We start from the raw sequence: 16986 nt of genomic DNA on the forward strand, positions 1-16986 counted from the left end.
GTTTGCTAGCTCTGAGTGTGTTGTATTGTTGTGTTATCTTGTGTTGTGTTGTGTGTGTGTGAGAGAGAGAGGCTGACAGCCTTTGGACAGTTAAAAACACTTTTAGAGGCTTCGCAGGGTCACACTCTTTCCATGATTCCAACTGGGCTTCTTTGCTTGGCTGGGGAGTCTTTTCAAGTCAGCCTGGAAAGCTGCACTCGGGGGATGGAGGGGGAAGAGAGACAGGTTAGGCTTCAAGCAAGGGGTTAAGATGACTTTTGCCTTTCCTCCCCAACTAATAACATTTGAAATGCATGCTCTGCGTGTGTCTTTTTGAGGGAGGGTTGCAGAAGGGGAATCCTCTGTACCTATTGGCTAGGCTCTATCAGCTGCAGTTTAGCTGAAGCTGCTGCTAAAGAGCTGTATTGATCTGAAGGGTAAATGTGGGGAGAGAGAGAGGGAGAGAGAGATCCAGTCATTTCTGAGAAGAGAGACGACCTCTGCCAGTAAGGAAGTGGTTTCAACCCGCCTGCCTTTCTTGTTTTATCTTTGGTGAATGAAAAGAGGACGCCTGCGAAAACAGTTTGTTGCGACGGTGGGATAGCGAGGCAAGGTTTTCCCTTAGTCGAAGCTGCTGTTGCATATTCCTGCTGTTGCTGCTGCTGCCGCTGCCGCCGCCGCCGCCGCCTGCTTCCCTGCTGCAGTTTCATAGAACAGGTAAGCCTTATAAAAGCAAAACACAAAACGGGGATGATGAAACGCAATCGGGTGGCTTCTGCATCCTGAGATCCCAGACCCACAGGGATCGGCAGATTTGCAAACGCTGCGCCACTGGATGGCGAGGGCTTTTGCAAGACGGAGGAAATGACCTCGGGCATCCTTTTCTTCCTGGGGGAGGTTGTCCCACACACAGTGACAGGGGAAACTTGAATAAGTTCTCAAGAAAGTGGATGAGTGTGTGGTATGTATTGATCTGAGAGCGAGGAAAGGGGTTGCAAGGCAGTAGCTCTGTGCAGAAGTGCAGAGAGGGAAATAGCAAATAGCAAAGGTGCAGAAATATTTCCCTTTGCCTCTAGCTTAAAAGATGCACAGGTGGGGCTCTCGAAGGTTTGAATTTGGTGGACCAGAGAACAGTTGTGTCAAATATTATGCAATATAGTTCATTAGAAGACCGCCCCCCCCCTTAAGGTACAGTGCAGAACTTGAGTGAGAGATTTCTGATGCTATTTGAAGGATTTTTTTTTCTTAAATTGTGGCAGCTGTTTGAGGTGCTTAAAAGCTGACCTTTTAAAAGAGGGGGTTTGGTTTCTTTGTGTTCCAAAGAAAAGCACTGCAAGGCAACTTTTCTCCAGTTCCTATTACCTGTTGTTTAACTGGATTACAGGTTCCATTTCTAAGCAAGGATCTAATTCAGCAGTCGCAAATAAGACAATTCAGTGCAAGCACTGAAGCTTCCTTCCCCCCCAAATGATCTTGCCCAAATTAATCATGTGGTGATAAGTGAAACTCACATAATTCTTAAATAAGCATTTAAATGAACTATTTAGCACCAAATTGTAAACATTCACCGAAGCCTTGTCTTTTGCATGTGAGAGATCGGGGTGGGAGCAGAGGAATCTTGCTTTCTCTTTCTAGATATTTAATCCCCCCCCCCATTAGAAATGTGACACACAGTTCTGTGACTTTGATAGCTTTGTATTCTGATCTTTACTAATAAGAGACACACATATTGTCTAAGTTAAAGTATTTCCCACAGTGGGGGGGGGGAATAGGTGGCCAATGGATTTTGTTTTTGGGTTCCGTGATCTTTCACAATACTGCACATCCCCTCATCCGTACATTGTAAAACATATCCACAAGATGCTTGTTAGGAAAATAGAAACTGCTGTACTGCTGGATGAAAACCAAGAGGGGGAAAATAAGTCATTTATATTTCCTTTGCTTTATTGTTTTCCACTTCCAGCATGACCAACAAAAGCATAACCATTTCAGCATACAGAGCAGGTGTTAATGTCATGCTATGCACTTTTCAATACACACCTCATTGGATGCAAGGCAAAATATTATTAATAATAAGTGCAATGAATGGAAGAACATTATTGAGAATTCAGTCTCTCATATTATTCATGAACTGGTCAGGAGGTCTTTATTTCTCCCCCATTAAGACTTGATTAGATGTTTCAGTGGTTGCCACTAACTGTTGGGAGGGTTCCTAGGAGTTTTACAAATATGTCCCCAAGAAGGAGAAGCCAGATGGTTATACCACCAAAGTCATAAGCAGTTAATTGCAGAATTGATTTGTAGTCCTCTTGAACATATCAGCGCCTGAACTGCGGTGCTTACATCTTAACTGATCAAGCTACTTGCCTGATGCTCACCTGTACCAAGATCAAAGGGCCATTTTTGGAAACTGTGCAGTAATATAATCACTCTGTTCTCCATAATAAGGCACATCATGGTTTAATAAGGAAAGCTACACCAGAAAAAATACAGTTTTGTCTCCCCCACACATACACTTTACAACACTCATTGCTTGATGCATTTTGTGCCTCCTTTGTTTTTTTTGCCAGTCAGCTTTTGAATTCACTTGCAAAATTTCTGTGGTCTGTGCCAAGCCTGTGGCATTCCCTATCTCTTTGGTTGGACTGTACGGCAGCTGGAGACTGTGAGGTCTCCCACAGCTTATGTTCTATTCAGCATGGCAGAAGGAAGTTTTGCTCAACAAGAATATGCTCAGGACTTGTTAGCCCATCCACTTTCACAGCCAACTCAACAATGACCACTTGTTATATCTGCACCATAAGCTGGTGATCGATGCCAATCTATTCAAGTTTGTTGCCCGTATCCAGGATAGGACTGTCAATTTCTGGCCAAAATTAAAACAAGGGCCTTCCTCGCAATCAGTACAAAATTGTTTTCAGCCCAGTTTACATTTAAAAGGAATTTTAATATTTTAACTCAAAACAGTCATGTAATGTCATCTTCCTCTCAAAAAAAAAAACAAAAACAACAAAACTGTTAAGATGCATCTGCTATCCCTTGGCACTGAAATCCAAATAACATTTACTCAAATGTAAATCCCATAAGTTCAATAGAAGTTACTTGCAACAAGTATCCCGTTGGACATTATCTTACCAAGTGGGAGTCAGTGCAGCTTGTGTAATTTCATGCGTCACCCTGGTAACATCAAAAACACAGGATTGCATGGGAGGAGCCAGTGATGTCAACATCACCTCCTCTGAAAAATTAGGAAAACACCAATGAGGAAGGGAGCCACACTGTGGATCATCCCAGATGACAGGGACCTTCTGAGATCTGTGCTGCAGATGTCCTAAGTAGTGTGGTTGCTGCTGCCTCCACAGTTGCAAAGTTGTTTACTTACCAAACCTTTGATAAGAATATATGTATTAGCTTTCCTTAGGTTGAATTGTCACATTAGCACTCTGTTGTAGTTGCCTGGGAAGAATATGTCCAGCCTGGGTAAGTCACATAGTAAAGCAGCTGTCTCTCTGCGTAGTAACCCCATCACTTTTCTGAATTACAACTGATATAGGAAGAGGGGTAAATTGATTAAGAATACATCTGCTAGACATCCAGAATTAATCTGATTCTGATGAACTGAGAACCAGTATGCCTTTTCACATTCCCAGTTGCATCATTAAGTGTGCATAGATCTTTGGACAAGCTGCCATGATGCCCACATCTCTATCCCTTGCACCCACAGTATGAATCAGACTCTTTCTGCTTCCAGTCTCCAGCTTTCACTAAGTAGCATATTCACTTGATGCTCACATAGGACATGAATGCAGTCAGACCAAAGCTGTTCTGGGCAAGCCAAGTCAAGCCATTAGAAGCAGTGGTCAGGGAAATCAGTACCATGGACAGATCCCAGTTGCCCTCGCTGGCTGGAAATGACTCCATAAAGTCACTGGGCTCATGTATGTAATGTGCAATTCCATCTGAAGGTGTTTAGCTTGGTTTTATTAGACTTCTTAAATGCTATCGTGTGACCAGGTGGTGATAACCCCAGCCCTCAGGGATCGTAAGAAGGAATAAAGACTCTGACAACGTTATATGGAATTAAAATTAGGCCACAACTTTATTAAACTTCCACATGTAGGAAGACCTTGGCATAGGCCTTGGGCATATATCCCTCCCAGCCCCCCAGCTGGGGGGAACTGGGGCACATGAGGGTAAATGGGATATGGGGGTGCTCTGTGAGATGTAAGTGTAGCAGGCAGCCAAGCCCATATCCCCACACTCAGGGTAGTTCACTGACGACCTTTCAGTGTATGGCCAGTGACACCCATTATATAACCCCTTTTAAGAGGGGACCCTGGAATCGCCACTGCAGGGGAGTGAGTCACCACACACACACACCATTATAGGGAAGAAAAGACTAAAGGATTCCACCCAAGGCCATAACCACCAAAGTTGTGACAAATTGCTACGGAGAAGACAAAACCTACCAATGCAGGAAAATTTATTCCTGGTCCTTCAACAGCAACCAGTCAAAGAACATAGTAGCACCTGCTAAGCAGGAAAAAAAAAAGTTAACCTGCAAACAAGGAACATTAAAGAAAGGGAGGGTAGGGAGGGTGAATCTCCAGAGCTCCACCCCTATTTATAAATGGGTCTGGCCCTACCTCCCAGCAAGAAACCTGATTACTTAGGCTGGGTGTGAACCTCCAAAAATTAACACTGAGAGGCAAGCCAGCCCCTGCTTGCCAGTAAGCTCCCTGGGAACTGTAGCACCATGCACGATCCCGCAAAGGGCACCCACAATGTAAAGTGTGCGTGCTCATATCTGAAAAGTCCCAAGACTAATGCAAAGCCATATAAACAATGTCATAACAACACCGTCATAGCAGACAAAACATCAGTGGTAATCTACTAAAACAGGCATAAAAGTAACCATGCCATGCCATACCATCAAATACCTGGAGTATCTCTTCACCTGGAACTGAAAGCATAGCAAAGCCAATGCCAGGTGGGCCTTGCAGGGGAGAACATTCCACAGATGGGGAGGCAGCACTGTCCCTTGTTAGCACACTCCAAACCTCCCTCAGATGTGGTACCCAGAGAAGGGTCTTCAATGGTGATGTAAGAGTATGGGCAGATTCATGGTGGGAAAGATGAGGCATGGGCCTAAGTCATTTATGGCTTTATAGTTTACAACCAACACTTTGAATTGGGCCTGGAAATACAAAAGAAATGCATGACCCATTCCAACTCTCTTCATGCTTATTCTGGAATTTGAAAATTGTAGGCAGATATTGAAAATGCACCAAGGACCAACATAATTAGGCTACTGTACATGGTTCTTTGAAATTGGACTTTATTTCTGCTGAATTCAGTTGAAAGCTGAAATATGTTTCTACACTGTGCAAAGTGTGGCATAATATTTAACCTAAAAAGGCACCCAAAATTCCTCTAAACTTGGCTTTTTGTTAATTCAACTTTCCAGATGATGGAAAAGATGCTCAAGAATGAAAACTAGCCCAAAGGAGTCCACTTGCTGACTTAAGATTTGAATCCAAATTTCCAAAGCTGTAATGTGAGGGTCTCTTTATTGTCATGTATACTTTAATTCCTAGATTTAAAGCTATTCCTCCCGGGGAATTTTATTGTTTCCTGTTAGAACTATCTGCTAATAGTTATTTGCCACTCATTTTCTGTTTGACGATACCCAAACTGTACTTTTAAAAAGTGGTTTATAGCAATGAATATAATAATTTCAATCTAGAAGGACAACACAGTTAATACAATGCATGAAAATGATGAAAACCTTTGAGTGGGATTGTGTGTGTGTGTGTGTGTGTGTGTATGTGTGTGTGTGTGGTGCACAGTGACCACATGAAGCGCCTTGTATCTGTAGCAGTTGGAAGCAGGCCATTGTGTTTCAAATCTGCTCTGTGTCCTTCTGATTGGATTCATGATTCAGGTCGAAATGTAGTATGCGAAATCTAAAGCTCTGTTTCACCCCCCATTGGCTATAAGGGGGAAATCTAAAAATTGCTATATATTTTTTTCCCTTAGGGCATCTTCCCCTGAGATTTAATTGAAGTATGTGAAGCTGGCTTCTGAGTGCCTGAGAGTGGTGTATTCACTGATTTTGTTTTTAATTAAAGTCTTGCTTTTACCTTAGAAAAACCATACCTTTCCACACAAATTTTCTTCTTCAATAATTACACCCACACCCACACCCACACACCCACACACACTGCTTTTTTCTTGGGGTACGCATACCCCTAAACATTTTGTGAATCTAAGTTTGGCCTCACTGAGGTGCAGTATTTCAATATGAGTAGGAAAAAGAAAGTAGCCCTAAACATCTTTTTTTTGTAAGAGAAGGCTGCAGAGTATAGACCACTAAAGTGTTGATTTGTAGGATGTAAAAAAAAAAAAAGACATCAACAAAATATCTCTTGACTTGGTGAGGTGAGCATAAGAAAAACCCAGAGTTCCAACTTATAAGGATTTCATTGAAATGTCCCCATCTGTTTGACGTCATTTGAAGAATGGTTAAAGGAGGGGGGAGAAAGAAATTTTCAGCACAGCACTAAGCTGATTGGGTGTTTGTCTCTGTAGGCTACAAATTTGCACAGCCCTGGCTTAAAATGAGCATTAAGTAGATGAGAGGGTTCAGGGTAGCTTTTTTTATGGTTCATGAATATCAATCTGGTAATATCCTAAGTCCCACAGTTTAAATATGGGATCTCTGCTCATGTATAAAATGAAAGTGTGTGTAATGTACATACACAATTTAAATGCGTTTGCATGCAGCCTCTTCATTTCCAGCTTCTAACCCACTGATTTGTAAAGTGCTTTGAGAGGTCTTGAGTATAGAAGCTTCTGCTTCAGAACGCCATTCTCTTCTATGCTATAAATGGCTCGTAAAAATGCCTCCACTTTAAGTGTTATGTATAAACACACAGACGGCTTTGTGTGTGTGTATATATATACACACACACTTAAAGGGGTGACGTTTTTTATGAGTCATTTCTAAAGGAGAATAGAATTTGGTTTTATATAGCACCTCTCATAGTCAAGGTATTGCAAAGCCGTTTGCCATGCACGTGAGTTACTGTTGGTGCCGGCAATAGAGGCTGCATAGACAAATGCTTCTAAGGAGGTGTTTAGACCAGGGTCATCCACTACTCCTTTTGAAAAATGGACTATGATCTTCAGCTTTTACTCAACGAGCTGGTTGCAAAAAGCACAGTAAACAAGAATCCAGCATTTTATAAAGGCAATGGCCCCATAAAACCTCAGAACAGCTCCTTTCTCCTCCCTGTTCCCTGTCCACTCCTCCCAGTACTACTGTACTATAGAATTTAGCCGACAATTGGATTTCAAGAAACTAGGCATCACGATAGGCCATACATTTCTGTAGTAGAGAAAATTTGAGTCCACTTTCAGGAGGACTTTGGAGCTGGTTGTGTTCTACAAACACTAATATCTTCGGGGAGAGAGTATATTATGCACTTATGTCATTGGTTTTGTGCTGTCTTGAGATGCACTTAGCTCTCTCGTGTTGGTTTCTTGGAGGTAAAACCTAGCTGCTTTAAAGTAGGGCTATAGGTTTTTAGCGATGCACTCAGAAAATGTTAGAATCTGGACTTACTGGCTCTTTAGAACGTAATGCGTATCACTTTGCTTATTTCAAACTGTGGCGTCCTATCCTTCCTGCATTTGAGATTCTCTTGTTTCGTCTTCTGAGTGGGGTCCCAGACCTATGGCCCAAAGTCCTGCCCATCACTATAGGTTATTCAGTCATTCCTCTGACTGCTTGGAGAGAGGATAGCTCTAGATGCATTTTCATAACCCAGTTATCAGAGGTAGCTGTTTAAATCTCTTGCAAAAGCAGAAGGCAGGGTGATCATGCTGATACTTATGACCAAGTTATCCCAAAGCAATGGAGTTTTCCTGATCCCAGAGTAAGAAAGGATTCCCTCAAGGAATCCTGGGAACTGTAGCTTGTTAAGAGTTCTGGGAATTATAGCTCATTGAGGAACAAACTTCAGTTCCCATGCTTCTTTAGGTGTGAGTTAATCAATGAATTAACCAAGGCTTTAATCAATTCACTGATAGTGGCCAATTTTAACAAGCCAGTTTTACTTGGTTTCTTGCAAATTAAGGGCCTCTGTTGCTATTTTGGGTTAAGTTTGGTCATATGTATGTATGTATAGATAGATAGACAGACAGGTAGATGATAGATAATGATTTTCTTTCTCATAATGAGTGATAGAAGTTTTGATTATCTGCATTGAGTTTTTGGCCATATGCAAATTTATTTAAGCCCAATAAATTAATTAATAACTTGGAGTAGGGAGATTAATCACCTACAATTATAAAAGTGGTTGACAGCTTGCTGTTCACAGCTGGTTAGAAGACTTCTCTTTCTAGTTTATGTTGTTCTGCAGCACAGTTAATGGGGTTGATATATTCTGCCCTAGAGATGGTTACAATTCATTAGCGTGTGCAATGACTCTTCTATAAATATGACAAGGCAATATACACATTTTCATATAAAGTTCTTTGGAGCCCTATAAACTTTGCAGCTGTTCTGTTCATCACTCATAAGTTCCCCAGCATTTTTTATTTTTAACACAGAGAGACAAATTCCTTCTACAGGCAAATGTCCATTCACCTGCACAGTTCATTTCTAGGATAAAATACACAGCTACAGGGAGAGCCAAATGTTTGTTGCCTGTTTGTGAGACTTTTGATCATTGTCATCTCCCGCCTACTTGCCAGGCCCTACCGAGGGCCTACTCGGTAGTGGCACCTTGGTTATAAAACTCTCTTTCTAGGAATACCCAGTTGGTACCTATTCTGTTAGCTTTAAGTATGGTTAAAATAAATCCAATTCTGCTCAACTTTCAGTTGATGATGTATTTAATTTCTATTTTGCTGCCTGTTTTTACTGCTGATTGTTTCTGCTTTTACTGCTTTTGGGGGGGTAGTTCTGTTAATTTTTAATATTTTAACTGATGTTTTTAATGGCTGTTACTAGCTACCTTTGGGGGTGAAATTAGGATTAAAATGTTAAAACAAATATATGTAAATCATCTTTTCCGTTCCAGACACTTGTTTGGGGGTTGTCATATTTGGGTTTCCTACTGTAGAATTGAAAATAATGCTTACATCATCTACTTCAGGCATGTAAATAACTGTTCACCTGTGGCAAATAAAAATTCCATATAAGACAGGAAACATTTGTAAAGTGAAAGCGAGGGCCTTCCCTGACCCCTGCTTCCTTTAGCCTGTTGATGTGTCACAACTGACTGATATTTGTAGTCGTCCTCTCACTGACAAATTAGTGAAAGTGGCCACACCAAATGGAATGTTTTGAGGAAACCAGCCGGCCAGCGTTCAAGACAGAGTGATGGACTCAGAGCCAGAAGTAGATTATCTGGTAGGATGAATATGCTAGATTCCCAGCAGGTCGGTCCTAATTGCTTACTGAGGGGGTGAGGAGTTTGGCATGATGCAAATGCAATAGTGACACTAATGTGCTGGTCCTACTGGTGCATTGATTGATTGATTGATTGATTGATTGATTGATTTTATATACTGCCCTGTAACCGTAGGTCTCAGGGCGGTTCACAGAAAAGATCACAATGTATAAAATCAAAATAAGAACAATAACCCAACAACACCCCCTCCCACCAAAAGAGGCACATTTTAAAAGGGTAGAATATGTCAATCAGGTCAACCAAAGGCCTGGTTAAAAAGGAACGTTTTTGCCTGGTGTCTAACGGTGTATAATGAAGGTGCCAGGCGAACTTCTCTGGGGAGAGCATACCGCAGACAGGGAGCCACTGCAGAGCAGGCCCTTTCTTGTGTTGCAACCCTCCAGACCTCTAGAGGAGGATACACATGAAGGAGGGCTTCAGAAGATTATCTCGGGGTCTGAGTAGGTTCATATGGAAAGAGGCGGTCATCATTTACATGACATCAACCTCCCCACCACTTTCTCCCTTCCCCTCCCCCTCTCGGTAAGCAATAGTGACCCACTTGCTGTGTATCTGGTGTAGCAGCTCTGCCCCAGCTGCTCACAGCCCAAACCTTTAAACCCAGTATTACTTTTGAGTTTTTATTGTGAATTATAAGTGTGTGAAATAGACAGACAGAGAGACCAACTTTTATTATGAAATGCATCTAAAGGACTCCTGCAGATTGCAACTTTCTGCAATCATTGCAACGGAAGGAAGGAAGGAAGGAAGGAAGGAAGGAAGGAAGGAAGGAATAATAATAATAATAATAATAATAATAATAATAATAATAATTTTTATTTATTTATATCCCGCCCTCCCCAGCCGAAGCCGGGCTCAGGGCGGCTAACAACAATAAAACAGTACAAAAGTACAGCACAAACAACACTCTAAAATCATTCATTATAAAATTAATTCAAATCAAGCCACTGGCAACCATTGTGCCAGAGCTCCACGAAGATTGCTGAGGGAGGGAGTCAGGCTGTGCCCTGGCCAAAGGCCTGGTGGAACAGCTCTGTCTTGCAGGCCCTGCGGAAAGATGCCAAGTCCCGCAGGGCCCTAGTCTCTAGTGACAGAGTTCCACCAGATTGGAGCCACAGCCAAAAAAGCCCTGGCTCTAGTTGAGGCCAGCCTAACTTCTCTGTGGCCTGGGACCTTCAAGATGTTTTTATTTGAAGACCGTAAGTTTCTCTGTGGGACATACCAGGAGAGGCGGTCCCGTAGGTACAAGGGTCCTAGGCCATATAGGGCTTTAAAGGTTAAAACCAGCACCTTAAACCTGATCCTGTACTCCACCGGGAGCCAGTGCAGCTGGTATAGCACCGGGTGAATGTGGTCTCGCAGCGAAGACCCCGTAAGGAAGGAAGGAAAGAAGGAAGGTAGGTAGGTAGGTACTGGACAGCAACAGAAAGGGCCAAATATTAGTTGCTGTATGCAGTGTGAGTGAAAAAGCAAGCAAAACAACACCAAGCAGTCGTTCACACAGAACATCATGTGCACATAACTTAGTGTTCTATCTTGAATGATGGCGGCTGACCTGGGAGCATTTCAGGTTGGTCAGAAATAACGTGGATGGAATGCCATTGCTCTCTAAGTGGCTTATAACTGACTTAGATCGGATGCTGGCATTTGAAATAATGTACTAACCTATTCTGTGAGCTGCTCTGTAGAAAATTCCCCTGGTGGTGTTCCTTTGAGCTACAGCTTGGATATCAGCTTGACCCACCTGGGCTGAAATGTCAGTATTCTTGGCATATATAGAATAGCCCTAAGGCTGAAATCAATTACATCCAAGTAAATGTGTTTAAGGTTATTAAGTTTTGCTCTTTAGATTCTTTTCCTCCTCGGCCATCACTACGGAGCTGTGTGAGACATCAGAGAGAGAGGGAATCTTATTATTTTAAAAAAATACAATGCATTTCCCTCTACATTCCTTTAACTATTTTGCCTAGACCCTTTCAAGCTCACCTTAAAAAGCAGTGGTGACTATGTGAAAAAGCAGATGCAGATGTTGTTGTTGTTTGCCTCGGTCCACCTCAGGAGACAACGGAGTGCACCTTCTAGGGTGAAGTCAAACCATTGCATTAGCAGCACCGAAGTGACTTCCCTGGGGTGCAAGCCTGGGCAGTGTGTATGAGGTCCTGGGCTGCCCAGATGACAAGACACCCCCCCCTCCTTGGCCTCACTGATGTGGTCCAAGGGAGCAAAGGAAAGCAGAGCAAAATGTTTGGCACCAGATTGGCTGCAGGAGTTGCCAAAATAAGGCATACAGGGCACAATCCAACAATCATAGGGACTCCACTCTGGATTTGTGTCGAGCGTAGTCCATAGACTACCCTTTTCCCAATGAATTATTATTATTATTATTATTATTATTATTATTATCATCATCATCATCATCATCATCATCATTATTATTATTATTTTATACCCCACCCATCTGGCACTCTGGACAGCTCCCAAGAGAATATTAAAAACACGATAAAACATCCAACATGAAAAACTTCCCTAAACAGGGTTGCCTTCAGATGTCTTCTAAAAGTCAGGTAGTTGTTTATTTCCTTTACCTCTGACAGGAGGGCTTTCCACAGGATAGGCACCACTACCGAGAAGGCCCTCTCCCTGGTTCCCTGTAATCTCACTTCTCACAGTGAGGGAACCGCCAGAAGGCCCTCGGCACTGGACCTCAGTGTGCAGGCTGAATGATGGGGGTGGAGACGCTCCTTCAGGTCTCACAAAGCAGTGGATGTTTATGATCAAAGTTTTCCTGAAGTGAAATTGCTACAGAAAGGTAGAGAACTGAATTTCATTTGTAGGGGGAGAGGATGAGAGAACCAAAATTGACATCCAAACTCCCCAAAGTCATCCCTAGCACCCATTAGCAATCCTCAGTCATGACTACACATCCAGCATCATTCTGGGTGATAATGGAGAGAGGAGAGGAAAGGATAGCCATAAAGAAGGACATTCCCTTTTACCTCTCCCCTCTAGCTTCCACAACTGTTGCTCTTTGCTGTGTTAAGGTCAGGGGGAAGGATTTGTTCAGCTGCAGGGGCTGTCAGGGATTGAAGCATGACAGAAGGACAGGGCCCCGGCTTGTAGGCATTTGATTTAGCTGAGGGACATTTCTGGGTTTTCCCTGATTTTGTGTGGGGATTTGCCCTTCCTTTAGCTGTGAATTTTCACGTTTTCAGTTGGTCTTTCAGGATGAAAACAAACCGCCTAACACAAACAGCAGGGAAATAAGTCTCGGTTGAAATGTCGGCTTAGGAGAACTCACAGGAGAGTCAACCCCTCCTTTTTTAATGTAGTGTTTGGCTTCCTCACAGTGCAATACCCCCAAATTCCTGCAGTGTCCCCAATTAAAGCAAAGCCCGAGGATGTATTAAAAACTGGGAGGAAATCTTTAAAAGGTTCCTCTTAATTGGTTCTGAGATTCAGGCCTGTTATCAGAACTGAACAGAGAAGAATCAGTATTAACACCTGGACTCATGGCTATGCAAAATCCAGAGTTCCTAAAGCAGCAATTAAATGGCTTAATCTTAAAACCCTCCTAGGTTCAATTCAGTAAAACTGCTCTGAAGGGCAGTGCTAATTCTTCATGAATTGCCGCTTCACATTAGCCAATGCTGTTTTAATTTCCGTACCATCCCTGCCAGACTCTCCTCTGAGCTGCTTGCAAGGCTTTGAAGCTCTCCATCCCCAGTGACTTTCTTATTTGTCCTTTCAACAAGTATGAGTGATAAATATTTGTGTGCGGAAAGGCAGTTTTGTGTGTGTTTGCATATATGTGCATGCCACATTTTTTGGCACGGCTGAAAAATGATTCACCACTTTTGATAATTGTTTTGGCACTGCTTGCAAAAATGTTCCCCCGTTCATTTACATTGTCCTCTGTTCATTTCCCTCTCTGTTTGCTTCTCTTGCTCCCAGCGGTGTCGTCACACAGCCAAATCAGATTGGATACATAACAGTGATGATATCATCACGCTCATGACGTGATCCCGAATGAGCTGGGATCACACACTAGCTCAGGAAGGGGAAAGAATAACTAACTGGGGAGAAGGGGTTGGTGCCACAGCAACAGCAGCTAAACAGAACTCCGGGTGGGGGCAGGAATGCATATTCCATACCCTCCAACATTTCTCAGATGAAAATAGTGATGCCCCATTCCATAACGATAATTTTACTATTTATACCCCACACATCTTACTGGGTTGCCCCAGCCACTCTGGGCAGCTTCCAACATGTATAAAAACATAATAAAACATTAAACCCTTCCCTATAAAAGATTGCCTTCAGATGGCTTGGGGTCGAATAATTCCTTAACCTACAACATTTCTCCAATGAAAATAGTGACGTCCTAAGAGAAAGAGGGACATTCCAGGATCCAGTTAGAAACCAGGACAACTTTTCTAAATCAGGGGTGTCTCTTGGAAGTATGGACATTTGCAGGGTCTGATTTTCCACACGAAGCATTTTTCCAGGAAACATTTGTACCCTTCAAAAAATACCTATTTTTCAGCTCCAGCAATAAAACCTGGAGATTTTTTGGCACAACCCTACATATATGTATCATCATTAACCTGGAAGCAAAAATGGCAATAAATTTAAGCCAACCATTAAACCAATTCTCTGTACTGTGAGTGTGTGAGAGCGCACACACACACATTCAAATGCCTGAGCCGGACATTTTAATAGAATATAAGTCCTTGGAGCATTAACAAATTCTGGAGCTTTTAAATCAACTGTGACCTCTTCATTTAGAAGGCTGCTCCAGTAATGCAATGGCTCACTAAGGTTAATGATGGATCATGGCACGGTACGATTTGCAGAGTGTCATTTAGCCCGTTATATTCCCCCAATGTTTGCTTGGGTCAGGTTATCGCATCTAAATAATGAGCCGAGCCACCCCTTCCTCCTGGAGATAGCCAGTGATTACCGGAAAGCTCACTTTCCTGGACCAGGAGGCGCCAAGCCTTGCTAGCTGCTGGTAAATTATGATGCTACAGTCAGAGGCTGATAAAAGCAGACCAGGGTCAGGGTTCTCAGTGACTGTGTGACACCTGCCTCTTGTGACTCCATCTGGGTGAACAGACGGCCCAGCTGTTAGTCAAAATGAGACCTTTGACTCCCTCTCTGTTTTCTTGCTACTGGCTTTCCCCCCTTTCCAGTGGGGAAGGTTAGGTGACCTGACCTGCTGTGGCAGATTATTTACAATGAAAGCTGCCCCTATTTCTTCCTCCTTGCTTCCACTGAGGTCCACAACATGGCCTGCATGCAAAGTGCCGCCAGTGTGCCAGTTTGAAAGCACACTGATAGCTTCCAGAGGCTTTTCATTTATTGCAAATGTCACGCTGCCGGGCCATTCCAGGCACCTAGAGGAAAGGGATGGAGGCGATGCCGCTGCCTAGCTGTGAACTTGCTACAGAGTGAACACAAACATTTCTTTCTCAGCGCTGCCAACCTTTCTTCCCTCTGCGGGGATTGCTGCAAGGAGGCACAATTGTTCTGAAAGAAACCAAGATGATAAGAACGGGCAGCCGACAGTTCTGAATGCATTTGGATGTTTGCAGGTTGCCTCCCTCTATTCTAGGGCTTTCAAAACAAGAACAACTGATAGCACAAAGTGCCTTGTGTCAGCTGGGTCTCCACGTTTTGGCCACATCTTTGTCCACCACCATTGATCTTCCCATCAAGAAACTCCCGATATGTTTCTGCAAACCCCTGCAATTTCTAGGGACACCAGTCTGCAAACCACTGCTCAGTGGTGCTAAGAGAACATTCACCATTTATGGAAACCCTAGCTGAAATCTGTTGGCACTGAGAAACAGATTCATTAGCCTTTCCTGCTTCCGCGATTTATGGTCTGGTGAGTTACAGAAGGGGAAAAAAAAAATCTAAAGCAAGCAGTTTTGTTACCAAACTATATAAGTAACAGATAAAAAAGAGAGCGTCCAGCATCACCCTGGATATCTGAGGGAAATAGATTGTCTGCTTTTTCTAAAAGATGTTCCATCAGTTTCTATCACGAGCAAAAGACCTGAAGATTACATGATACAAGGATTCATTCGGGAAGAAAGCGACTGATGCTTTAAAAATACAGGGGTGACGCCCACCCCCCCTCACTGCTAACATTGCTCTTAAACTTTCCATCTCAGAAGAGAATGAGAAATGGGACCACAGGAAGCTAACAAGTGGTCATTAGTGGTAGGTGAAAGAGGCATTATTATTATTATTATTATTGTTCAAATACATTATTTTCAAAACGTCTTTCAAGAAAGAAGCTCTCAGCTCCCATGCGTTGCAAATCTTTCTTTTTCCTTTTTCTTGTCTGACTAAATCAAAACTGGGAAATGCTGTACGATGAAATCATGTGGTGACCATTTTGGAAGTACAACTGGAGAGACGAATGTGGAGAGAGGGAAATGACTGAAGCATTTCATTAAATTGTGAGCATTTGCCTCATTAACATTGTAATACCGGTCCAATTTTAAAGCTGTCTTCAACACTCATTAACCCAGCTGCATTCTCAGATTCACTTACTGTGAAAATAGAGAAAAGAGCAGCTTTAGAAACATTGGCTATATAATTATTTTCAAAAAGTTTTGCACACTTCATTGCACTGAAGGCTTTGACATTCTCTGTTCTTGGAAGTCTTCGATACTGCTCAATTCCATGTGTCATTTGAAGCCAGTGGTCTGTAGGCAGCCACACCCATCAGCCAAATGTCAACTAAGCTTCATCCATCAATACAGGTCAATGACATTATTGACCCACATAAGTACCTCAGACCCCTACCTGCTGGGTAGCTAGCATAGCGGCCCTGCCCCATGGAGAGTTGCTTTGGAATGTGGTAAGTGTTTAGGGAGTTGGCCTAGGTCCTGGGAGACCAGGATCCAAAGCTTTTAAAGTCACCGGATGACCTTAAGCCAGCCAACCTATCTCACAGTGTTGTTGTGACGATAAAAATGGGAGCTGGTTCCTTCCTCCACATGTTGCCTTCAGCTTCTTGGAAGAAGGGTGGGATATAAATGTAGGATATGTGCATTGAAAGTGTAATGATGTAAGCTTGTGTGATGTAGTGGTTAAAGCCCTGGACTAGGATCTGGGAAATCAGGATTCAAATCCCCACCTACGGTGACCTTAGGCCAGTCACTTAGGCTAACCCAGGCATAGGCAAACTCGGCCTTCCAGATGTTTTGGGACTACAGCTCCCATCATCCCTGACCACTGGTCCTGTTAGCTAGGGATGATGGGAGTTGTAGTCCCAAAACATCTGGAGGGCCGAGTTTGCCTATGCCTGGGCTAACCTGTGTCACAGGATTGTTGCCATGCAGGCGAGCCACCTTGCCCGTACGGCAGAGGGAGCACGGGGCCATGTGATGTCATCATGGCATGTGTGACATCAGCATGGCCCGTGGCATACTGATGTCCCTCACGCATGTGGCAGGGGCGTGCTGACGTGTCAGGCAGACAACCCAACCCACAGAGTGGGCGCCACTTC

The 16986-nt window shown here is 43.1% G+C and overlaps 1 protein-coding gene across 2 annotated transcripts in view; it reads left to right on the plus strand.

The window, feature by feature from the left end:
• Positions 1 to 265: 265 nt before the first annotated feature.
• Positions 266 to 16986, plus strand: part of CDH12 (cadherin 12) — a 671646-nt gene continuing 654925 nt past the window's right edge. For both annotated transcript variants that reach the window (XM_053397110.1, XM_053397109.1), the window contains exon 1: positions 266 to 696. The gene's annotated coding sequence lies outside the window, so the exon portion shown is untranslated. The remainder of the gene's footprint in view (positions 697 to 16986) is intronic.

The sequence above is a fragment of the Podarcis raffonei genome, chromosome 7, assembly GCF_027172205.1.
Source record: "Podarcis raffonei isolate rPodRaf1 chromosome 7, rPodRaf1.pri, whole genome shotgun sequence".
Taxonomy (NCBI): domain Eukaryota; kingdom Metazoa; phylum Chordata; class Lepidosauria; order Squamata; family Lacertidae; genus Podarcis; species Podarcis raffonei.